This window comes from Callithrix jacchus, chromosome 4 (assembly GCF_049354715.1).
Source record: "Callithrix jacchus isolate 240 chromosome 4, calJac240_pri, whole genome shotgun sequence".
Lineage (NCBI taxonomy): Eukaryota > Metazoa > Chordata > Mammalia > Primates > Cebidae > Callithrix > Callithrix jacchus.
This window is the reverse complement of record NC_133505.1, coordinates 109,731,809-109,759,500: the sequence shown is the minus strand read 5'-3', so window position 1 is coordinate 109,759,500 and position 27,692 is coordinate 109,731,809. Positions and strand designations below refer to the sequence as shown.

Here is a 27,692-nt window from a genome sequence, read left to right as displayed (position 1 = left end):
GATCAAATAAAAAGAAAAATTCAATACTATAGAGTAATTCCTAAAGAGTATGAGTAAAAGAGGTAAGATGTGTCCTATTACAACTGACACTCAAAAATGAAGGGGCTTGTAAAAAATAAAATCTCTTCTTAACCAATATTTTGATATATTAGCTATTATTTAGTATGTATGTTGTTTGTGTGATTAGATAGATAGACATAAAACATACACAAAGACATATAATATTCTCAAGAATTTTATTCCTTACTCCAGGAGAGACCTAAATTTTCAAGATTTAAAACAATTTTACTCAATTCCTTCAAATCAATTGTTGGTAGAACCTCCACAGCTTTCCTTCCCCCAGTTGCTATCAATTTACAGAGCATAGCATTCTTACCACTTACATTATCTCCTGGCACCTCCACTCAGATGAACTGTTTTTTGTGTGTGCAGTATTAAACCATATATCCATTAATGCATATATGTATACAGATGCATGTGCCATCTTTGTCCACTTTTCTCCACAAGTGCCACACTGATCCAAATTACTATAGTTTCTCCTTAGAGTTCATCAGGAGCTTCCTCATTAATTTTCTTGCAATTACTCTATCTCCCCTCCCCAGACATCAATCACACATCAGCTATGGTGGTTTCCATTTTACTTCAGATTAAATATTTTCATGTTTCCCTTTCCATATGAAACTATTTAGTTGTTTTCTAATGCTCTTTGATGAAGAAAAACTCCCCATATGGAGCTACAATTTCACATCACTTTTCTAGAGAAGATAAGAGATCTTTTCTATACCTCTCTCCTTATCCAACTCCTGCAATCACCATCCTAAAAGACAGAAGGGTCAGTGCCAAGCCTGCTGCTCCAAGTGACACAGCACCCTGTCCACAGACTGGCACCTCACAAGGCCCTCAAGCTCCTGGTCCTTCTGGAGACCTAGGAGACTAGTGTCCTGGAATGTTCAGCAAACTAGAATAGAACTGCTATTTCTCTCATATATTTCTCCTGTTTTCTAGTATTATTTCAAAGCTGCTCTCCTTCCTCCTCCTTTAAATGTTCAGTCTCCTTTGAAGTTTATGTGATTAGTCTTTATTATCTTTGCTGCTAACAACTACCAAACTCTGTTCATGGACGACTCAATTATTATTAAGTCATTTTAGGACTTGACTTACTCTCTCAATCTTTCTTTGAATCCTATCACCATTATTGACAATTTTAAAATCAATAATTTCTCTCATAGTTCTTCTATCTAAACTTCAATGATCTTTTCTTCCACCACTTATCAACTGTCTATGACTATGGTTGAAACATTAATAACTTCTCCCATTCTGAAGTCTCAAAGATAATAATTTCTTATTCTAGTACTTGATAGAGCAATTCCTATCACTTGTCATTAGGGATTGTAAATTTAAACAAGGTACCACTATACAACATTTAGGATTGATAAAATCAATTTCAGTCTACAAGGTATTACTCTATAGTATTGAATTTTCCTTTTTGTTTTATCATAACATAGATTATAAACTAAGATTTACAAACTTGTTTTATGTGTAAATGTGATTTTATATTAATTACTCTAATAAATGATGTTGGGAAAACTGGCTAGCCATATGCAGAAAACTGAAACTGTACCTTTTCCTTACACCTTACACAAAAATTAACTCAAATGGATTAATGATTTAAAGGTAAGACCTAAAACCATCAAAACCCTAGAAGAAAACCTAGCCAAAACCATTCAGGACATAGGCATGGGCAAATAATTTATGACTGAAACACCAAAAGCAATGGCAACTAAAGAGTTTCTGCATAGCAAAAGAAACTATCATCAGAGTGAAGAGGCAATAAGTGAAATAATTATTAAAACAAGGTACCACTTATTAAAATTTTTGCAGAATAAGTGAAATTTTTTTTGCAATCTATCCATCTGACAAAGAACTAATATCCAGAATCTACAAGGAACTTAAACAAATTTATGAGAAAAAAAATCCAAAAATTGGCAAAGGATATGAACAGACACTTCTTAAAAGAAGACATTTATGCAGCCAACAAATATATTGAAAAAATCTCATCATCACTGGTCATTAGAGAAATGCAAATCAAAACCACAGTGAGATACCATCTCAAACCAGTTAGAATGGCAATCATTAAAAAGTCAGGAAACAACAGATGCTCAAAAGGATATGAAGAAATAGAAATGCTTTTACACTGTTGGTGGTGTAAATTAGTTTAACCATTGCAGAAGATAGTGTGGCAATTCCTCAAGGATCTAGAACCAGAAATATCATTTGACCCAGTAATCCCATTACTGGGTATATACTCAAAGAATTATAAATCATTCTACTATAAAGACACATGCACACCTATTTTTATTGCAGCACTAAATCACAAGAGCAAAGACTTGGAACCAATCCAAATGCTCATTAATGATATACTGGATAAAGAAAATACGATATATATACACCATGAAATACTATGTAGCCATAAAAAAGGATGAGTACATGCTCTTTGCAGGGACAAGGATGAGGCCAGAAATTATTTCTCTCAGTGAACTGACCGAGAACAGAAAACCAAATACCACATGGTCTTACTCATAAGTGGGAGTTGAACAATGAGAATATATGTACACAGGGAGGGGAACATCACACTCTGGGACCTGTTGGGGTGTGGGGGGCTAGGGGACGGATAGCATTAGTAGAAATGTCTAATGTAGATGATTGGTTTAGGGGTGCAGCAAACCACCTTGGCACGTGTATACCTATGTAAGAAACCTGCACGTTTTGCACATGTATTCCAGAACTTAAAGTATATACAAAAAAAAAAAAAAAGAAGAAAGAAACAAAGAAAGAAAGACAATTGAACCAAAAAAAAAAGAAAATGTGTTTCTACAGGAAATTTTATTTTTATAAAGCTGACTATAATAAGGACATGTCCCAGGGTTCTAAAACAATGATAATAATAATAGTAGTAATAATAACAATAATAATAATAAAGCAGCACTACAAGCCTTTAGGACATTGAAGTATTTAAGATCCCTGAAACGGACAGTAACAATTAACAAATAATTGAAATGAAAAACGAAAAGCATACTTTCTTGCCTATTAAGGTTCAGCCACATTGGTCTTCTTTTCTGTTCTTTGCAATGTAAGCTTGTTACTTTCCTAAGTTTATGCACAAGCTGTTTGTCTACACGAAATGCTCTTCTCATTTTTCTCACCCTGAATATCTCTTTCATTTTCCCCCCATTTATCTAACACTTCAGAAAAACTTTTTTTTTACCTTACAAGCCATTTTCAGCCAGAAAACCTGCTGAAATGTTTCAAATGGAATGAAACCTTCAGTCCATTTGAACTCTCTGCATGGTACTTAACATTGCCTAATGTTGTCTGGCTCAAAAAAAGCTTTAAGTTTTATTCACTGGTTAAATCTCAATATTCCAAAATAACTAATACCAATTAGAGTTCATTATATATTTATTGATATCAAAGAATGCAGAGAGTGGATGTTAACTGTTCTTACCACAAAAATGATAACTATGTCTAGTAATGCAGTTGTTAATTAGCTGGTTTTAACCATTCCACAATGCACATATAATTCAAAGCATCATGTTGTACAGAACAAATGTATATAATCTTATCTGCTAATTTAAAAGAGAAAAAAAATGAAGGAAAATTTATAAATTTACACACACACACACACACACACTCATTAAATGAGTGAGAAAATTGATGAATGACGTATGAGCAACACTTTGACCCAAATCCTCTCTCCTCACATCATAACCCACCCCCGGCTCCAGCCACAGTGGGGTTCCTTTTAGTACATCTTAAAGTGTTAGGTTCCCTTCTGTATCAACGGTCTTTCACACAATGTTCTCTCTCTACATGTAACACTTTTCCCCTATATTTTCTACCTCACCTGATAAAATTGTGTTTATCCTTCAAATTCCAGCTCAAATATCCCCTCCTCATGGGAATCTTCTCTGTATTCCATGACAAGGGAAATTTTTTATTATTAAGTTTCATAACATGATGTGCTGCTATTTTTAGGGGCTTATCGGATATTTAATTTTCTTTTTCAATTATTTTATTTTCATGTTTCTTGGTAACAGAAGTGCAAGCTCCACAAAGTTGGGACCATGTCCGTTTTATACTCAATTGTATTTCCATCAACTAGACAGGAATTTGGTCTTGACTCAGAATGCATTCTTGAGTTCCGAAGACTCAACTTTGGAACTCATTTAATTGTCTAATTTAAAGCAAACATTTAAATTCCTTAAAAGCAATTAATAAATCCTCAGCCTGAGTCTACCTACTTCCCTTCATAGCTCGTGCCTGAGTTAAGTCTACAATTAGAGCATTTCTAGCTCTAATGGACCATGGACAGCAACTGCTTAGACTAGCCATCAGATCTCAAAAAAGCAGGTGGAAGGCAGACATTAATGAAAGAGCAGAGCTGTATCAATGGTTCAGTAATACTTCTCCATACCTGGTGCTTCCAACAGTAGTTGACTAGAAAAAACTGGAGGTAGCAAGACTAAACTCCCTTGCAGTTTGAGGGCCCATGTTCATTCTTAGATAATTTCTAAGACATCTGACCCTCACACCTTATGATGTGTCTTTTCTTGTCAACAAATAGGTCAAATATATTTTTTTAATCTCTGCCCCTTGTTCCAGTCTTTGCTTCTTTTTTTTTTTTTACATAAAATTATCTCACTCCATTTTATTTGAGATTTTTTTTAATCCAGTTAGTAAAAGGAAGATGTGTCTCTCTTTATACATATGTACAAGTTCAGTTATAAAAATAGACAGCACATTCAAAGAGAAAAAAGGCTTGGCATTTTTCTGATTCCCTCTAAATAGCATCTGTACATAGGAGTCTGGGTTTGAGCAGGGGAATCTTAATGATTTAAATTAAATGATTCCCCTATACCCCCTACTTCAAAAAAAAGTTTTAAAAATCAATCCATCTAAACTCAATTCCGCGATTTTCAGGTGTGCAAATTAGAGGCTGGCCTGCCTGCAAGTACCTGCTCCACCAGGGACATCAGGTGGGGGCAGGCAGAAACATCTCCCATGCAAACACTGCCCTTCTGCCTCTGCTGGAGGGCAGCAAGCTCAGGCTGGCCAGGCCCGTACTGAGCCTGCCCCCTCCCTCCGCCTCACTCCTGCTGTCCCTTCCTCTCTCAGTGCAATACAGACAGTGCATACAGCCAAGCAGGGGGCTAAAGGGCATGGATAGGGAGACTGAGCATTCAGGACGGGCAAAGGGGAATCTGTAAGAGGGACAGTGAGGCTGTCCTGCTGATTGAGGTGGCTCCTGGTCTCTTTACTGGCTTCTGGGAGTCCCCTGGGTGGAAGGTGCTACTGTTGCTGGTAGGATCTGAAGGTTCTCTTAGTGTGAACCACACAGGACAGGGGAGGAAATGCTGGGAACACAACTGCCTGTGGATACACTTCCTCTGTCACGCTTAGCAGCCTCGATCATCTCTCACAGTCACTGCTCTCTTCAATGATGACACTCTGGCAAATGGGGTTCAGAGACCTGGGGAGCTGCCTGAAGACTGTGGACACCAGGTACACAATCTCCTCCCTTACTAGCCCTAAGAGAAATCACAATCATAAGAGAAATCTCCACCATGGAAGGCTCTTCACAGCACCTGCGGAGACTTGGCAGGGGATGTGTCAGAGCCAAAGAGTGGAATGGGGATGGAAACCGTGTGCCTAAGCATCTAAAGAGGGTCTATGTCAGGCTTGCCCCGTGAGAGGTTTAAGACTTGGCTATACAGTTCACTTGAGATGCAGTGGGGCTGATCCCTGCCCCGTGCCTTCCTTCTATAGGCACCCCATATGCTCCTGATGAGACACAGGTGATAAAAGTGCTCACACCATCCACCGGCCTGTCCTTCCCTTGCTGGACATTTCCACTTTTGACTTGGGATGGAAGATACTGCACAGCGCAAGCCATCCAAAGACCACTGGCAGGTCAGGGCTCTAGCCCTGGTTTGGATGAAGGAAGTTGGAGGGCCCAGATGGTTACCGTCCTCCAGAGGGGGTTGCCTTTGCCCTGTTTCTGGACCAGAGAGTCTGGGGCTAGGCTGCTGGTCATGTGGAGGTTTTTGGGAGTCCCAAGAACATTGTTTCTTTTGCTCAAAGGGGAACTCAAAGGAGAAGAGGCGCTTGAAGGTCCAAAGTCAGCAAGGCCAGCAGGCCGGACAAGGGACGTCTGCAGACTGCTGGCGGAGATTCCTTTAGACACGTTGTACGCGTATGCTGCAGCCCCAGCTTTGGCTCCTGCCATTGCAGCAGCGCTGCCTGCTGTGGACTTTCGGCTCCTGCCCTTCCCTGCTCCTTTGGCTGTGCTTCCTGAACCTTTGGGGCGGCCTCGGCTTCGGGTTGAGTGACCACGTCCTGCAGCTGGCATTTCCTGAATGGAGATTCCATTCACGGTGTCTGAGACGGAGCCTTTTATGTATGCAGGAGAGTTGGTAGCTCTAGATTGAGGGGCTGAGGAGGCTGGGTCATCCACAATGACCAGCATATCACTGCTACTCTCATCCAGGGGAATGGAGCCAGTGTGTAGCTCACTGCTGATGGAGATCTCACTGAAAGGGCTTGGCATGGCTGAGTCCACACTAATAAAAGAATCATCTCCGTCAGCAGAGAGGTTGGAGTTATCAGCCGAGGGAACAAATGGGATCACAAGGTTCACACCCTCTTTTCTCCTTTTCCCATCCAATTCATCTTCCTTTTTCTTCTTCTCCGCATACTTTTCCCGCTTCCACTTGTGCTCTTTCACTCGGTTGGTTTCCTCCTGTTGCCGTTTCTCTTCCTGCCGTAGCCTCAATTTTTTTCCAACTCTTCGTTGTCTAGAAGAAGACTAACCACTTCTTTGAGTTTCAAGGTATCTGCTTTGAAGTTCCCACCTGAAATCACCATCCGCTGAATCTCACTCTTCTCCTTGGCTCTTTGCAGAATGCGTTCTTCAATGGTGCCTTTACAGATGAGTCGGTATACGGTAACCTGCTTTGTCTGCCCCAAGCGATGGGCCCTGTCCATGGCCTGCTGATCCACAGTGGGGTTCCAGTCACTATCATAGAAAATCACTGTGTCTGCAGCAGTGAGATTGATACCCAGTCCTCCAGCTCGTGTGCTTAACAGGAACACAAAGATGTCATTCCTGTTCTGAAAATCAGCAACCATGTCTCGCCTCTCCGAGATCTTGGATGAGCCATCAAGCCTCATGTAGGTATGCTTCCTATACACCATGTATTCCTCCAGCAGGTCTATCATCCTGGTCATCTGGGAGTAGATAAGGACCCTATGCCCTTGAGACTTGAGCCGAGTCAGCAGGACATCAAGGGCATACAGCTTTCCACTGTCAGTGATGAGGCTCTCCTTGCCTGGAATCCTGATGAAAGACCAGCCATTCTGAGGCTGATGCTCCACAGACCTCCGGCTGGCTCTGGGAAGAACTGTGATTGCCGATTCAGCCAGTCTGCAGCCAGTTCAGGAGCCCCATTCAACAAACACTCCTTGGCTGCCAGACTCCCTCCTTCCTTCAGAACTCGCCGTTCATATTCTGCACTTCAGTCATTGTAGTAAGAATCCAATGGCACTGCGGTAACTCGTGGGCTGGCCACACACAAAAAAGACGGCAGCTCAGTGAGCAGGCAGCGATGCAGCGAGGAGGTAGCTGATCTCTGCTGATGGATGATCTGGTCTGAGTAGCCACTCACTGCTTTACAGTGGCTGCTGAAAACAAGAGACTTTAACAAAGGGCAGCTGCAAAGGTTTGGAAAGGAGAGTGGAAAATTAACCCCAAGAAGGAAATCCTTGTTTCTCAGGTATCTCTGCTGGTTCTCCCCTTCTGGCTCTCCCCAGGAGCGTAGCTGATGGAGCCTGTAGGAGGCTTTCAGAGACAGGAAAAGAGCTAACCATCTGGCCAAAAGTCCCTGAAGCATGAAGTTTGCCATTTCTGCTGGAGATATATCAATAAAGCAAAGGAAAGAGAAACAGCTTTCTTCATTAAGACCTTTTCTGTGAAAGAGAGACTGTTGGATATAGTCTGGTGCAAATGGAGAAAGAACCCTTAACCACCTGTCTCGTGAATGGTTGAAGACCCTGATCTGTCCACGACAGTAGATAAACTTTGAAATGTGGTATGGCTTTAAGGAATTATGAAATGGAGACCAAGTCTCTTGCTGTTCAAATAACTCTGGGTGATTACACACCTTCCTAAACTGCATGACCAGATTCATGAGGCTGCTGGTGGTATTCTGTGCTTGTTGAGTAGAGCCCATAGAAGACTGCAATAAATCCTCAATGGAAATTTTGTTCTTTAGTACCTGATATAAAAGCTTATGTCGGCTGGTCAGTTGGCAATACATTAGAATTTCAATCTTGTCAGATAATTCATTTTCCACATCTTTCTTGATTCTCCTCAGCATAAATGGCTTCAAAATCATGTTGATTCTCATCAATAGTGGATTTGTTTTCTGCATGGCTCTCAATGTCCTTGGAAAACCATTCATTAAATTCCTCATGTGAATCAAATAATGTTGGCATAATGAAATGCAGCAGAGCCCAAATCTCTGCCATGGTGTTCTGAATTGGAGTCCCAGTTAGCAAAAGACGATTTCGACACTGGAACTGTAAGAGGATCTTCCAACGAACACTGGAACTACTCTTGAGCGCCTGAGCCTCATCCAGTACCATGTATTGCCACTTGACCCACTGGAAATACTTTACAACCTGCACCACCAGCTGATAGCTGGTAATAACCACATGGAAGGGGGCATCCTGAGTGTAGAGGGTCTTCTGACTCCAGAACCTTCTGATGACTTTTCTATCATGAGGATTTCCCCAATATGGTAGCACCTTAAATTTAGGAACAAATCTAGTAAACTCCTGGTGCCAATTGTTAAGTGTAGACGCAGGTGAAATTATTAAGAAAGGTCCCCAAATGTTCTCTCTCTCAGCCAGATGGGCCAGGAGGGCAATGATCTGTACTGTTTTACCAAGGCCCATTTCATCAGCAAGAATGCCATTAATACCCTGTTCATAGAGATTGGCCAACCAGTTCATGCCTTTCAGCTAATAACCTTTCAATTTGCCATTAAAAATTGTAGGCTGTGGAATATCCTCACCAGCCCGGATAGATGGATTTGCCAGGCTATAACTCTCCCCAAACCCAGTGCCAGACTTGTTTGCCGCCCGTAGGGCAGCCGCTCGACTTTCTTTTGCATCTTCATCAAATGACCTTGTCCGAGCTTGGTGAATATGATAAGCATTTTCAGCATTCTTCAGGGCTTGGGCTTTAAAATGGTTACTATCATAATCCTCCTGTGTGATGTTAACTACCACTCCTCCACCTATATCGATTTGTCTCTGGGTAGAACTGTCTTCCAGTTTCCTTAGGATTTCTTCCTGAATACCATCATGACCCATGTCTCTTTTGCGACTCATGAAATGGGCATACAGTTCTGTCTGGGTGATTAAGAAGTTGAGTTTTCGCTGTTGCCTCTTGGCCTCCCGCATTTCCTCATCTAACTTCCGCTGCTCCAAAGCTTCCTTCTCTGCTCTCTTGCGGTGCTCCTTCTCCACCTTTTCATATTTCTTCCAGTACAGAAGCATCTCCTTGGTGAGGCGGTGGGCACGAGACAAGGTTTCCTTACAGTTCTTCTGGGCCTGCAAGGCAGCTCGACGTACCTCCTTCATGCACTGGTGAGCAAGCTTTCGGCTATTGGTGAGAAACAGGTTATGAGCTGAAGCCTTCTGCTTATTTGCCTTTGGTAGTTCCTTTTTCACAATGCTGAGCCATACTTTCCTGCGACGAGTATTAAGCTGCTCAATGGATAAGTGCTTTTTCTTGGTGCCAGGAGGAGGTGCATCATGAGAAAACTTGGCAAAGACTTTGGTCTGGTGGTGATGGCGCCGAGGGGATTCTTCAGAGGAAAGTTCTTCATCTCTTCGTCTTTTTTTCTTCACTTTTTTCAACTTAGCTTTAAGTTTCTTTTCCTCCTTGAATTTCTTTTTTTTTGGGTCCACGTAGGTGTCGTTGTGTCTCATAGAAAGGGTCATATGTGGAGAGCAGGCCTGCACTGTAGTACTGATACTGCTGCAACTCCTTGTCTTTACTATACTTATTTTGGTGAACTTTCTTATATTTGTGTAGTCGAAGCATGTTGTGAAGTTCTTCTCTGCTGAGACTGAGTTCTTCTTCCTCATCATCATCTTCACTTTGAGAATCAGCCTAGCTGGATTCATTACTTAGCAGAATGCTCTTTAGCCACTTTCTGCTTTTCTTCAGCTTAGAGAAATTATATAAATTCCCCTTATCACATTTTGATTCTGACTGTAGAACACTATTCAGAGAATATGTGTTTAATATTCCAGAACTGCCTGCTCCAGAAATTTCACCAAGCAATGAATTTGGAGGTTCTTCCTTAACTTGTATTAAGGGATCCCCAGACTGGGGCAATAATGGATTACTGTCATCCAGTCCATCTTCACTGTCATCACTAGAAATATTCCTGTTGAAGATGGCTGACGTTTGTCGCAGGAAATGGTCCAACCGGAGGGCCCTCTCCAAGTACTGAAGATACAGGGGCTTTGCCAGCTCAGTGCAGCCGCCATCATCCCTGGCACCCAACTCTGAGGCCATAGAACAAATCTGTCTTCATGCACAAGGACCTCTGACTTCATGGCTTGGGCCGCGGGGCCCCGCCGCGGTGGCGGCGGAGGGGGGCCAGCCTTTGCTTCTGTTGTATCTTTTAAAAACTCCAGATTAGATGGGAAATAGAGGCTCTGCCTGTTTTACAGAAAACACTGTCTAGTAGGTCCTGGTTCTACTCCATTATAATGGATTTTGTTATTTTTAATAAAGTGATAATTGATAATGAATCAGACTTTTAAAAATATCAGTAGAACTAAATAAAGAATATTTGTCATAGTATTTTTTTGATTTTCTTTAAATTATTGCAAGTCAGCAAAGTAAAAAGAAAAAAGAAAAAGAAAGCATTCTACTGAAGAGTTATAGAGACCTATTTAGAATTTCTGAGTTACTTGAGCTCTATTTGGCAGCAAAAAATGGGTTTGGAATGAGTCAATAATATTTTGCTTTGAAAATAAATAAATAAATTTGGCTTTCTCTTACCTAAAAAGAAAATAATATCCATAAAATGAGAATTCTACCAGATGTCAACATTTTGGGGGCACCCAGCATATACCCCGGCCTTTGCCATATGTTATTTTATTTCATCTTACAGTAACCATATAAATTTTATTATTATTATGCTTGAGACTTAGAGAAAATAAATCACTTGGTAAAGTAAGTGCCAAAATTGAAGTTTGAACCCCACATTGATTTTTTCTGCATGAACAGAAACTTTCAGAAAGAGTCAAAAACACTAAGATTAAACAATAACCTTTGCTAACATGATTAACATCTGTTGAATAACAAGAACAAACAAACACTATAATAAGCAAATGGCAGATTATGGAGTTTATTTCTGACACTCTCTGGTGGTGCATCTAAACATGATAATTCTCATTTAGCAGTTACAATAGTCAATTGTTTACTTTGCAATTCAAGAATATTCAGGAAATAGAATATCAGATGTTTTCATTTTGAAGCTTATAAACACCCTGCTGTTGTCAATCAAAAGCACCTTCACAGTTAATTGCTACAACTTCATCCATCTGTACCTGAATAATGTTTGACACAGGATTGACATTTAGGTATTGAGCTATAAGTTGCTTCTATAATTCCTGCCAAAGACTAAATCTCAGAGTAAACGATGAGATTATCATTCAGCATGCATTTTGTTTAGTGTTTAACATGCCTCAGATGAAATCCACTGAGACAGTTCTCTGATTTTTTTGTTCCACCTTCCCTTTATACTGTCTTTACATGCAACCTAAATGTGGCCTTCAGACTAGATGGACTCTAGAAATAATATTGACCTGAGATAAGATAATTTTATGTAATGCTATGCTATGTTTGGAATTTCTAATATTGTGATATTAGATTTTACAGCTCTATAATGTATTCAGCATGCAAGTGAACTATTTTTGGAATCATTGTGCTGAAATATAACTGATGGCTTTGGTAGAATAATTTAGCATTAAGTGAAACATATTTAAAAAGATGGCTTTAATTTGCTGATGTTTGGGCCTCAAAAGCTCTTAAGAGTGTAGCATAATTTTGTTAATGACTTTCAGTTACCATTTGCTTCAACTTTTAAAAAAATACTTCCAATGCAAATGTTAAAATATACAATTTTAAGAATTAAAGTAGATACTTATCGGCATAGAAATTCCAAATAGGTGAAACAGAATAAAAAATTATGAAACAGATTAAGAACAAATAAGAATCAAGTGAGTTATAATGGTTATATAAACCATTATATAGAACTCTAACAAACCAGTGAGGAAAAAATTAAAAATGCCAAAGGATATCAATAGAAATTCATAAAAGAATAAATATTTAACACAAAATATGGAAAACATTTAATCTCAGTAATAATTGAATATATGCAAGTGAAATCTATCACATAATATTTTAACTTGAATAAGTACAGATTTTAAAATGGATAACATTTATTGATAAAGCTATAGGGAAATGGGCATTTCATGCAGATGAGTGAGAGTTTAGTTTGGTACAAACCTTAATTTTAATTTGAAATAACTGTCAAAATCCTTAAAAGAAATCGAACTTCTGTCATAACATTTCAGTCAACTTAATGCCAACTGTGTACCTGGATGGGTCCAATTCTAGATGAGTAAGACAGACAGAGCTATCAAAGCAGCAGGTTATTAAGTTACTCAAGATTTTTCATGGTCCATGGTTTCTTCCAAGCAGCAATATCTTCAGAAGACATTGGCAAGGAAAACAGATAATGAATTCTATTATATATTACTTATATTACTTAGACTTGTTGGATCACAGCAGCTTAAGCAGCATGGAGACTATGTTGAAGCTTTTTTTTTTTTTTTTTTTTTAGATGGAGTCTAGCTCTGCCTTCCAGGCTGGAGTGCAGTGGCACAATTTCAGCTGACTGCAACCTCCACCTCCAGGTTCAAGCAATTCTCCTGCTTCAGCCTCCTGAGTAGCTGAGATTACATGCACGTGCCACCACATCGGGCTAATTTTTGTATTTTTAGTAGAGGCGGGTTTTCACAATGTTGGTCAGGCTAGTCTTGAACTCCTGACCTCGTGATCCACCCTCCCCAGCCTCCCAAAATGTTGGGATTATGGGCGTGAGCCACCGCGCCTGGCCTGTTGAAGCTTTTATATGTGTTAAATCTTCTTGTCTTCATTTTCTATCTGCATGTTTTGCAGAGAAGCTAACTAGACTAAATGTGAACCTACCTTTATTGAATTATATTTTACATGGTTTTATTATTCTAAATGCTATTACTAGAAGGCTGGAGTCATATTGTCCGGGTAATCCAGAGTGGAGTTTGATTTGCCTTAATTAAACAGAGAAGTTTTTTTCAATCAGGTGAGATTTTTACTGTTTTCTTGACCTTCCCTCATATTAAACAATAAATTTGCTTTAGAAAAGCTTTAGGTTTGCAGAAAAAAAATGAAGATAATATAGAAAGTTTCCATGTACTTTACATTCAGTATCCCTGGTTATTAAAAATCTTATATTTATATGGTATAATATATTTGTTAAAAATAACAAACCAATATTGATACTCAAGTCCAAATTTAATTCAGATTTATTTAGTTTTTACCTATGTCCTTTCTCTGTTTTAAGATTCCATACAGGACACAACATTTTCTTTAGTTGTCATTTCTTCTTAGACTCTGCTTATCTAGAAATGGTTCTCAGACTTTTATTTTTTTGATGACCTTGACAGTTTTGGGGAGTACTGGTTAGGTGTTCTGTGCAATGTCCATCAGTAGACTTTACCTAATGTTTTCTTCATTATTATACTCCCATTCCACAGGTAGGAGCCTGGCTCCCACCATTCACAATCCATTTACTTAATTGTCCAATTCTAAAATAGTAGTTTCAGAATTGTTAACCCTTATTCCCATAGGAGTCCCACTTTTTTAACTAAAATACATATGTATAGCTTGTTTTGCCTTAATTCTTATCAACTCAATTGATTTCTCAAATTACCTAGGAACCTACTTACTCAGCTCCTTTCACCCTTATTTTTTTCAATGAGACTCTCATATACTTATAATATAGTTCGATTCTTTGTCACAGTCTGAATTCCATACTATAATCTCCCAATTTTGTAATTTTTTTAAAGTACAAACATTAAAAGTCACAATTTGTGTGGTAAAGTTCTATGTGTTTCATAAATACATTTCATAATTGCACAGTGTCATTTATGTGCCATTTTAGACTCATACTTTATAGGTTTCCTTCCATAAAAATTTCCTGGTGTTTACCTATTCAATCCCCATGCCCCAAATTTTGACAACTCATGGTCTGTTATCCATCTCTGTGGTTTTATCTTTTCCAGAATATCTCATAAATGGTCATATATTGTAACCTTCTCAGAGTAATTTCCTTCACCTGATATACGTTCATCAATCATTCATGTCTTTGCATGGTGTGTGATCGCTAATTCTTTTCTGTTGCTGATTAAGTATTCCATTGGATGGATGTACCACATTTCGTTTGTCTATTGAAGAATATCATACATGTTTCTGGTAATTACAAACAGCTATGATTTCTCCCTTCAGAAATGAAAGGGAAATAAAGATATTCTTAGATGAAGAAAAGCTAAAATAATTTGCCACTAGCAAACCAATCTTTAAATATTTACTACATAAAGTTCTTGAGACATAAAGAAAACTATAGCAGATAGAAAAATTGGAAAGTAAGAAAGAAGAACAATGAAAAGTGAAAATACAGGTACCTACAACTCTCTTCATGGGTTTTAGAAATTGTATTTGGTAACTGAATCACAAATTACTATGCCATTTGATATCAAGACAATGATATTTAATATTAATAGTAGGGAAGGTAAGGGGATATTAATTGAACTGTTTCCAAAATGTACTCAAAGTGGCAAAATGTTGATATCTGGAGGGTATAAGATTATACACATATAACCTTATATTCCAGAGCAAACACTATAAAAACATACAAAATAATACACTTAAAATGACTATCTATAATATAAAACTCTAAAAAGTGTTCAAGTACCCCACAGGAAGACAAAAAATAAGAGAAACAGAGGAATGAATACCAGAGGAAATAATCAGAAAACAAATCACAAGATGGCATAATAAGCTTTAATCAGTCAATACTCTTAAATGTAAGTGGCTTAAAATATGACTCTCAAGAGACTGGCAGAGCAGATTTTTTTTTTTTTTAAGGAATGACCTAACTATTCAACTACGTGATTTTAACAAGAAGCTCTATTTTCCCTTTCAAATTATCAAGATAAGTAAGTTGACAGTAGAAAGATGGGGAAATATATTATTCAATGTTAATGAAAAAAGTAGAAGTAGCTACATTAACATCTGATAAAGGAGACTTCAGAGCAAAGAAAATTGTGAAACAAAAAAAGAATGTGTAATGATTAAAAGATCAAAGATCAGTCTACCAGGCAGATGTAATGACCATAAATGTGTACACCTCACATATTAGAGCCTCAAAATATATGCAGCAAAATTGTTATAGCTGAAAGGAATGATAGCAAATCACTCCTGATAACTGGAAACTTGAAACATCTTATTTTCAGCAACCAATCAAACTACTGGGCAAAAAAAAAAAAGTCAGCAAAGATATAGAATAACTGAATCAGTCAATAGAATACATGTGACATTTATAGAACATTCCAACTAACAACAATCAAATGCACATTCTGTGATGCATCCATGGAATATTCTCCAAGACAGACAATATTCTGAGCTATAAAACTTTAATACATTTAAAATTTGAAACCTTTTGTTAAACAAATGGTGTTGGGAAAACTGGCTAGCCATGTGCAGAAAGCAGAAACTGGACCCCTTCCTGACACCTTACACTAAAATTAACTCCAGATGGATTAAAGACTTAAACATAAGACCTGGCACGATAAAAACCCTAGAAGGAAATCTAGGCAAAACTCTCCAGGACATAGGAGTAGGCAAGGACTTCATGAACAAAACACCAAAAGCATTGGCAACAAAAGCCAAAATAGACAAATGGGACCTCATCAAACTCCACAGCTTCTGCACGGCAAAAGAAATAGTCACTAGAGTGAATCGGCAACCAACAGAATGGGAAAAAATTTTTGCAGTTTACCCATCTGACAAAAAGGGCTGATATCCAGAATTTACAAAGAACTCAAACAGATTTACAGGAAAAAAACAAACAAGCCCATTCAAAAGTGGGCAAAGGATATGAACAGACACTTTACAAAAGAAGACATATATGAGGCCAACAGTCATATGAAAAAATGCTCATCGTCACTGGTCATCAGAGAGATGCAAATCAAAACCACATTGAGATACCATCTCACGCCAGTTAGAATGGCGATCATTAAAAAGTCTGGAGACAACAGATGCTGGAGAGGATGTGGAGAAATAGGAACACTTTTACACTGTTGGTGGGAGTGTAAATTAGTCCAACCATTGTGGAAGACAGTGTGGCGATTCCTCAAGGCCTTAGAAATAGAAATTCCATTTGACCCAGCAATCCCATTACTGGGTATATACCCAAAGGACTATAAATCATTCTACTATAAGGACACATGCACATGAATGTTTATTGCAGCACTGTTTACAATAGCAAAGACCTGGAATCAACCAAAATGCCCATTGATGATAGACTGGATTGGGAAAATGTGGCACATATACACCATGGAATATTATGCAGCAATCAGAAATGATGAGTTCGTGTCATTTGTAGGGACATGGCTGAATCTGGAGAACATCATTCTCAGCAAACTGACACAAGAACAGAAAATGAAACACCGCATATTCTCACTCATAGGCGGGTGATGAAAAATGAGAACACATGGACACAGAGAGGGGAGTACTAAACACTGGGGTCTATGGGGGGAAAAGGGGAGGGCCAGTGGGAGGGGGAGATAGGGAGGGATAGCCTGGGGAGAAACGCCAAATGTGGGTGAAGGGGTGAAAGCAAACAGAACACACTGCCATGTGTGTACCTATGCAACTGTATTGCATGCTCTGCACATGTACCCCAAAACCTAAAATGCAATAAAAAAATAAGAAAAAAAAATTTGAAACCGTACAGGTGTACTCTTGGAAAACATAGAACCAAATTGGAAATCAAATAATAGGACAAAACCTAAATATGTAAGATATTAAATTACATGATTCTAAATAATTGAAGGATTTTAAAAGAAAATTAACTATGTGTAGAACTAAAAGGAAAGCAAGTTGCTATATATCAAAATATATGAGATGAAGCTAGTGCTGGGGGCATATTTATCACACTAAATATTTACAGTAGAAAAGATTTTCAAAATCTTAAATCATTATCCTAAATTTGTCAAGAAACTGAAAAAGAAAAAAAAAGAAACCCAAAATTACCTAAAGAAAGAAATAAGACTAATACAAAAATCCATGAGATTCAAAACAGCAAGGGTAAATATAAGTGAAAAAATATGATTCTTAAAACAACTGATAAGAATCTAGCAAGACTGACATAAATAAAAGGAAGGTACAAATTACCAATATCAACAATTAAACAAGATATATCATGAAAGATAGTATAGGTATTAAAAATAATAAATACTATGAACAACTTTATACTCTAAATTCAACAAATTATAAGAAACTGATCAATTCTGTGAGAAGCAAAAACTCCAAACACCAACCAAGATGAAATAAACAATTGAAAGTGTCTTATAATCATAGAAGAAATGTAATTTATAAATTAAAAACTTCCTGTATAAAAATATTCAGTCCCAACTGGTTTCACTGAAGAAGTCTATCAAGCATCAAGAAAGATGTCACATCGATTTTATACTATCTTTTCAGAAAATAGAGTTCAATACTACCTTGATACCAAAACCAAAGATAACACAAAATAAGAAAATTATAGATCAATAGCTCACATGAACAAAGGAAGTAAAACCCTCAACAAAATATTAGTAAATAGAACCCAACAACATACAAAGATAATTATGTGCCAGGATCAATGGAATTATTCCATTTATAAAAGCCCAGTGCAACATCAGAAAATAAATCAATGTAATTTCATCTCATCAATAAAGAATAATTGTATGATCATATATAGTAATGCAGAGAAAAGCATTTGACAATATCTGGCACTCATGCATAATGAAAACACTTAGCAAACTTAGAACAGAGGACAACTTCCTGAATATTTATAAAGAGTATCTATAAAAAACTGTACAACTATCACCATACTTAATAGTGAGTTATTAGACACTTTCCCCTAATATAGGGAACAAGGTAAAGGATAGATACTCTCACCATACTTAATTAACATAGTGCTGGAAGATCTAGTCATTGCAATAGGAAAGAAAAAAAATTAAATGGTAAGTTGAAAAGGAAGAAATAAAATGACCCTTATTGCAGCTGGTATGGTTGACTAAGAAATTCCAGGGAGTCTGGAAAAGTACTCCTAGAACTAAAATAAGTTCAGAAATGTTGTAGAAAAAATATAAACAAATAAACATTAGTTACATTTCTATACTGATGAGGAACATGAAGAAACCCAAAAACACAATACTACTTACTTTTTAATTTCTCCAAGAAAATATGTTTTTAACATATTCATTGATAAAAACATATTTAAATAATTTGTATATTGAGAATCAATAATTGCTTTTGAAAAATCAAAGACCTAAATAAGGGAAAAGATATATGTTCATGAGCTGGGAGACTCAACATAATAAAAAATGTAAATTCCCTCCAAATTGATTCATAGATTTTATGCATTTCCTATCAAAATCTTAGCAAGAATCAATATTTTAAAAATAGACACACACATTCTAAGATTTATATTGATTAGCATGGGACCTAGAATACCTTATAAATTCTGTACACAAAAAACAACATAGGAGGAATTACTCTATGCAATATTACAGATTACTATGTAAGTATAGTAATCAAGACAGTGCAATGGGATATTGGTGGAGGGACAGACATTTCAATGAATCGAACAAAATAGAGTGTTCAGAAATGGACCCACACAAATATCCTCAATTGCTTTTTTTTTCTAAAAAGATGCAAAAGCAATTCAATAGAGAATATATAACCTTTTCAACAAATGGTACTGGAATAATTGGGCTTCCATAGTCCAAAAAAATGAAACTTGTCATAAACCTCATACATAAATAAAATTTAACTCAAATTGTATTAAAGACATAAAAAGCATAAAGTTTTTAGAATAACAACATGGAAAAATATTTGGGCTAGGACTAGGGCAAATAGTCTGACTTGAAACCAAACACATTGTCTATAAAAGTAAATATTGGGCTGGGCGCGGTGGCTCACGCCTGAAATCCCAGCGCTTTGGGAGGCCAAGGCAGGTGGATCACGAGGTCAAGAGATCGAGACCATCCTGGTCAACAAGGTGAAACCCCGTCTCTACTAAAAAAAAATACAAAAAAAATTTAGCTGGGCATGGTGGTGCGTGCCTGTAGTCCCAGCTACTTGGGAGGCTGAGGCAGGAGAATTGCTTGAACCCAGGAGGCCGAGGTTGCAGTGAGCCGAGATCTTGCCATTGCACTCCAGTCTGGGGTAACAACAGCGAAACTCCGTCTCAAAAAAATAAATAAATAAATAAATAAAAGTAAACATTGACGAATCAGAACCATCAAAAGTGAAAAATCGGTTTTGTGAAAGCCAATGTGAAAAAGATGAAAAGACAAATCATAGATTTAGAGAAAATATTTATAAACCACTCTTTTGACCAAAAACTAGCATCTAGAATATATAAAGAAGATTCAAAACTCAACATTAACAAAGCAACCTATAAAAATGAACAAAAGACATGAACATTTAAACCAAGAAAATATACTAATGGTACATACACACATGATGAGAAGTTCACCATCATTAGCCATCAGGAAAATGCAAATTAAAACCAAAGTGAGACATCACTACACACGTTTTAGAATGGTTAAAATAAAACATAGTAATGACATGAAATTATGGCAAGGATGCAGAGAATGTGAATCATCCTTGGATTGCTACTGAGAATGTAAAATGGTACAGCATTTTGCATTTTGTATGGAAACCGCTTGGTACTTTCTTATAAAACCAGACAAGTAATTATCATTCAATCTAGCATTTGCAATCCTGGGTATTCATCCCAGAGAAATGAAACTGATGTTCACATAAAAACCTGTATAGGATGCTCACAGCAGTTGGAAAAAGTCCAGATGTTCTTTTAAAAAACAAACAAATAGATGAATGGTTTAAAAACTGATGTGTATATATACACACACACATACATGTATCTCCTATATATTACATTATATTATATATTACATTATGCTACTATGTATTGCATTATATCTATATAGTAATGTTACTCAGCAACAAAAAAAGATGAAGTAATGATATAGGCAACAATTCGAATGAAGTCCCCAGGAATTATGCTGAATGAAAAAAAAAAACCCGCAATTTTACATAGTATGTGGTTCCATTTATATACATTTTTTTTTGCTGTTGTTGTTTTGAGACAGAGTCTTGCTCTGTCACTCAGGCTGGAGTGCAGTGGCACGATCTTGGCTCACTGCAACCTTTGCCTCCCGGGTTCAAGTGATTCTCCTGCCTCAGCCTTCTAAGTAGGTTGGACTACAGGCCTGCACCACCACTCCCAGCTTAATTTTATATTTTTAGTAGAGATGGGGTTTCACCATGTTGAAGTGAAGAAACCTGAGAAATAACAAAGAAATCACTAAATCTAAAAATCACCAATATTGGAACAAAATAACATATGCCTCCTTATAAGATATATGTAGAAAATACATATCACTTCTATTTTATTCCCAATCACAACATATAATCTAAATTTAATCACCAGGAAACAGGCAAATTCAGATAAAGGGACATTCTATAAACTAATCATTTTCTAACTCTCAAAAATGTCACTGACAAACAAGGAAATGTTCAGAACCCATTCTAGAATAAAGAATGCTAAAGGACCATAAGAATGAAATAATGAGGTGGTCCAGGTTTTGATCCTAGCTCAAGAAAAGATCATTATAACAGAAATTATTGGAATAATTGATGAAATTAAACACTGATGATAGCTCAGAAAATAATTTTGAACCACTGATAATTTTTTAGTTTTCAAAATTTCACCTTTAAGAAATAGACACTGAAGTATTTAGGGATAAAGAGATATTGTTTTTCTAATTCATTCACAGATAGTTCAGCAAAGTAAAATAATTTGTGTGTGTGTGCATGCACATGCAGGACCTTGTATATAGGACAAGAAAGTGAGGAAAAGGAAAGAGAGAGAAAGAAAGAAATGAAAGGATTAAAATTTGAACAATAGTGAATACAGGTAAAGGGCATATGGGAATTCTTGTACTAGTCTTACAACTTCTCAGTACATCAGAAATTATATCAAAACAACTAGTTATGAAAAACATGCAGTATATTAGACAATTAAGTATCAGAAAAAGTCCTATAGGCATGGACATGTTCTCAAATATATATTAAAAATGGAAGTTATATGATATGACATAACTCACACACAAAATTTGAATACAGACATGTTTTAACAATGATTGTAGGAGGAGAGAGATCCAAGATGGCCAATTACTAGCAGCTCAGGATTGTAGCTCCCAGTGGAAGCGCAGAGAATGAGAGGATGCCACACTTTCAGATGAATTTTTGTTGTTCACGGACCAGGAGATTCCCAGCGGAGGAGCCCCATGGTTGCCAGCGTGACTCTTGAGGTCAGCTTGGCGGTTCTCGGTGGAGAGTAAACAGGACTGGGTCCCCTTCTGGTTGATGTTTGAAGCTCCAAGAAGGCAGAGTCACCCATTCAGATGATTGAGAAAGGGACTCGAGGGAAGCCAGATTAGAGATTCCTGGGAAGAAAAGCACCATGAATCGCAATGCCGCTGTTTTAGCCAGTGCAGTGGGTTGCTCAGATTCCAGTGCTGGGAATCAACAAGTTGGAAGTCCACTCAGAGACCTAATTTGAAAGTAATTACAAAGACGACAGGTGGATACATTTACAATGATGGGAAGAAACCAGCGTAAAAATGCTGAGAATACCCAAAATCAGAATGCCTCTCCCTCTACAGGGAATCACAGTTCCTCATCAACAGGGATACAAGGCCTGAGGGAGAAGGAGTGTGTTCCATTAACAGAATTAGGCTTCACAAGGTGGATAATAAGAAACTTCTGTGAGTTAAAAGAACATGTTCTAGCCCAACATAAAGAAACTAAGAACCTTGAAAAAAGGTTTGATGAAATCCTAACGAGAATAGACAATTTAGAGAGGAATATAAGTGAATTAATGGAACTGAAGAATACAATACGAGAACTCTGTGAAGTATGCACAGGTTTTAACAGTCGAATTGATCAAGCAGAAGAAAAGACATAAGAGGTCAAAAACCAACTTAATGAAATGAAACGAGAAGAGAAGATTAGAGAATAAAGAGTAAAAAGGAATGAGAAAAGTCTCTAAGAAATATGGGACTATGTGAAAAGACCTAATTTACATTTGATAGGTATACCTGAATGTCATGAAGACAATCAATCCAAGTTGGAAAATATTCTTCAGGATATTATTCAGGAAAACTTTCCTAACCGAGTAAGGCAGGACAATTCTCAACTCCAGGTAATACAGAGAACACCACAAAGACATTCCTCAAGTAGAGCAACCCCAAGACACATAATCATTAGATTTACCAGGGTTGAAATAAAGGAGAAAATCCTAAGGGCAGCTAGAGAGAAAGGTCAGGTTACCCATAACGGGAAGCCTATCAGACTTACAGCAGATCTCTCAGCAGAAACCCTAAAAACTAGAAGAGAGTGGGGGTCAATATTCAATATCCTCAAAGAAAAGAATTTTCAATGCAGAATCTCATATCCAGCCAAACTAAGCTTCATAAATGAAGGAAAAATAAAATTTTTCATGAACAAGCAAGCACTCAGAGATTTCATTGCCACCAGGCCTGCTTTACAAGACTTCTGAAAGAAGCATTGCACACAGAAAGGAACAACCAGAATCAGTCATCCCCGAAACTTACCAATAGGTAAAGAGTATCTTCACAGTGAAGAATCTATATCAACTAATGGGCAAAATAGCCAGATAGTATTAAATGACAATATTAAACTCACAAATTTCAATATTAATCCTAAATTTAAATGGATTCAATGCCCCAATCAAAGACACAGACAGGCAAATTGAATAAAAAGTCAAAACCCATCAGTACGCTGTATCTAGATCCATCTCATAAGCAAGGATGCACAAAGATTCAAAATAAAGGATTGGAGGAAGATTCACCAAACAAATGGAGATTAAAATAAATTAAAAAATTAAAATAAAATAAAATAAAAAATAAAAATAAAAACACAGGAGTTGTAACTTTCGTCTCTGATGAAACAGACTTTAATAGTAACAAAGACTAAAAGAAACAAAGAAGGACATTACATAATGGTAAAAGGATCAATGCAACAACAGGAGTCAATGATCATAAATATATATGCACCCAATATAGGAACACCCATATACATAAGACAAGTTTTTAATGACTTATAAAGAGACTTGGACTCCTGAACAATAATACCAGGAGACTTTGACACCACATTGTTAATATTCGATGATTAACGATTTAGAAAATTAACAGGGACATCCATGATTAGAACTCAGACCTGGAACAAGTAAATACAGTGAATATTTATAGAATTCTTCACCCCAGGTCCACAGAACATACATTTTTCTCATTATCACATTACACCTATTTTGAAGTAAAGCACTCCTCAGCAAATGCAAAAAACTGACATAATAACAGTCTCTCAGACCATAGTGCAATCAAGTTAGAACTCAGAATTCAGAAACTAACTCAGAACTGCACAGCTTTGTGGAAACTGAACAACTAGTTCTTGAATGTTGACTGGATAAACAATGAAATGAAGGCAGAAATAAAGAAGTTCTTCGAAACCAATGAGAACAAAGACACAACATACCAGAATCTCTGGGACACATTTAAAGCAGTCTCCAGAGAAAAATATATAGCAATAAGTGCCCATATGAGAAGAGTGGAGAGATCCAAAATTGACACTCTATCATCAAAATTGAAATAGCTAGAGGAGCAAGATCAAAAAAACTCAAAACCTAGCAGAAGACAAGAAATAATTAAGATCAGAGTAGAACTGAAGGAGATAGAGACACGAAAAACCCTTCAAAAAATCAATAAATCCAAGAGCTGGTTTTTTGAAAAGGTCAACAAAATAGAGACCACTAGCCAGACTGATAAAAAAGAAAAGAGAGAACAACTAAATAGATACAATAAAAGATGATAAAGGGAAAATCACCACAGATTCCACAGAAATTCAAACCATCATCAGAGAATATTACAAACAACTCTATGCACATAAACTAGTAAACCTGGAAGAAATGGATAAATTCCTGGACACCTGTGTCCTCCCAAGCCTAAACCAGGAAGAAGTCCAAACTATGAATAGACCAATAACAAGGTCTGAAGTCGAGGTAGCAATTAAGAGCCTACCACACAAAAAAAGCCCAGGTCAGGATGGGTTCACAGCCAAATTCTACCAGACACAGAAAGAGGAGCTGGTACCATTCCTTCTGAAACTATTCCAAATAAAACAAAAAGAGGGAATCCTTCCCAAATCATTTTATGAGACCAACATCATCCTGATACCAAAACCCAGCAGAGACCCAACAAGAAAACAAAACTTCAGGCCAATATCCATAATGAACATAGATGCAAAAATCTTCAATAAAATACTGGTAAGCGGATTGCAACAGCACATCAAAAAACTTATCCATCATGATCAAGTAGGATTCATCCCGGGGATGCAAGGCTGGTTCAACATACGCAAGTCTATAAATGTAATTCACCACATAAACAGAACCAAAGACAAAAACCACATGATTATCTCAATTGACACATAGAAGGCATGTGACAAAATTCAACAGCCCTTTATGCTAAAAGCCCTCAATAAACTCGGTATTGACAGAATGTATCTCAAAGTAATAAAAGCTATTTACGACAAACCAACAGCCAATATCATACTGAATGGGCAAAAACTGGAAGCATTCCCTTTGAAATCCGGCACTAGACAAGGATGCCCTGTTTCATCACTCCTATTCAATATAGTACTGGAAGTTCTAGCCAGAGCAATCAGGCAAGAAAAAGAAATAAAGGGTATTCAAATAGAAAAGGTGGAAGCCAAATTGTCTCTATTTACAGATGACATGATAGTATACCTAGAAGACCCCATCGCCTCAGCCCAAAAACTCCTGAAACTGATAAGCAACTTCAGCAGTCTCAGGATATAAAATCAATGTGCAAAAAATCACAAGCATTCCTCTACACCAGTAACAGACTTAAAGAGAGCCAAATCAAGAATGAACTGCCATTCACAATTGCTACAAAAACAATAAAATACCTAGGAATACAACTCACAAGGAACGTAAGGGACCTCTTCAAGGAAAACTACAAACCACTGCTCAACGAAATAAGAGAGGACACAAACAGATGGAGAAACATTCCATGTTCATGGTTAGGAAGAATCAATGTCGTGAAAATGGCTATACTGCCCAAAGTAATTTACAGAATCAACGCTATCCCCATCAAGCTACCATTGACTTTCTTCACAGAACTGGAAAAAACCACCATGAACTTCATATGGAACCAAAAGAGAGCCCGCATAGCCAAGTCAATTCTAAGCAAAAAGAACACAGCGGGAGGCATCACACTACCGGACTTCAAACTGTACTATAAGGCTACAGTAATCAAAACAGCATGGTACTGGTACCAAAACTGAGATATAGACCAATGGAACAGAACAGAGGCATTGGAGGCAACACAACATATCTACAACCATACAATCTTTGATAAACCTGACAAAAACAAGCAATGGGGAAAGGATTCCCTTTTTAATAAATGGCATTGGGAAAACTGGCTAGCCATGTGCAGAAAGCAGAAACTGGGCCCATTTCTGATACCTTACACTAAAATTAACTCCAGATGGATTAAAGACTTAAACATAAGACCTGGCACGATAAAAACACTAGAAGAAAATCTAGGCAAAACCATTCAGGACATAGGTGTAGGCAAGGACTTCATGACCAAAACAACGAAAGCACTGGCAACAAAAGCTAAAATAGACAAATGGGACCTCATCAAACTCCACAGCTTCTACACGGCAAAAGAAACAGTCACTAGAGTGAATTGGCAACTAACAGAATGGGAAAAAATTTTTGCAGTTTACCCATCTGACAAAGGGCTGATATCCAGAATTTACAAAGAACTCAAACAGATTTACAGAAAAAATACAAACAAGCCCATTCAAAAATGGGCAAAGGATATGAACAGACACTTTACAAAAGAAGACATACATGAGGCCAACAAACATATGAAAAAATGCTCATCATCACTGGTCATTAGAGAGATGCAAATCAAAACCACATTGAGATACCATCTCACGCCAGTTAGAATGGCGATCATTAAAAAATCTGGAGACAACAGATGCTGGAGAGGATGTGGAGAAATAGGAACACTTTTACACTGTTGGTGGGAGTGTAAATTAGTTCAACCATTGTGGAAGACAGTGTGGCGATTCCTCAAGGCCTTAGAAATAGAAATTCCATTTGACCCAGCAATCCCATTACTGGGTATATATCCAAAGGACTATAAATTATTCTACTATAAGGACACATGCACACGAATGTTCATTATAGCACTGTTTACAATAGCAAAGACCTGGAACCAACCCAAATGCCCATCAATGATAGACTGGACTGGGAAAATATGGCACATATACACCATGGAATATTATGCAGCAATCAAAAATGATGAGTTCATGTCCTTTGTAGGGACAAGGATGAATCTGGAGAACATCATTCTCAGCAAACTGACACAAGAACAGAAAATGAGGTACCACATATTCTCACTCATAGGCGGGTAATGAAAAATGAGAACACATGGACACAGGGAAGGGAGTACTACACCCTGGGGTCTATTGGGGGGAACAGGGGAGGGACAGCAGAGGTGGGGAGCTGGGGAGGGATAGCCTGGTGAGAAATGCCAACTGTGGGTGAAGGGGAGGAAGGCAGCAAAACACACCGCCATGTGTGTACCTATGTAACTATCTTGCATGTTCTGCACATATACCCCGAAACCTAAAATGCAGTAAAGAAAAAGAAGTAAATCACTCTTCAGTATTTGCATAGCATTTCACAGACTTAAATGAAACATTCGTTGTCTGTTTGTCTGTTATTTTCTTCCCTTATTCCTTCCTGTCTCTGCTGTTAAGCACAATTATCAACATAAAAGAGGTTTTTAATACCTATTTTTAGATTGCATTCCAGCCTGGGCAATAGAGCAAGACTCCTGTTCTCTCTCCCCCTTTTTCTTTCTCTTTCTTTCTTTCATAAAATAAAATAAAATAAAATAAAAATAAAAATACAAAAATAAACAATGATTGTAGGCAACAATACAAACTTTTGTTGTTTCTTTTTCTTTTGCTTGTCTCTGATCTCTCTGTTTGAAACATATTTTGTTTTTGCAATAAAAGTATCTTT

The 27,692-nt window shown here is 37.4% G+C and overlaps 1 pseudogene; it reads right to left on the bottom strand.

Moving 5' to 3' along the window:
* Positions 1 to 6,021: 6,021 nt before the first annotated feature.
* On the bottom strand, positions 6,022 to 10,687 carry LOC100390481 (chromatin-remodeling ATPase INO80 pseudogene; annotated as a pseudogene).
* Positions 10,688 to 27,692: the final 17,005 nt, after the last annotated feature.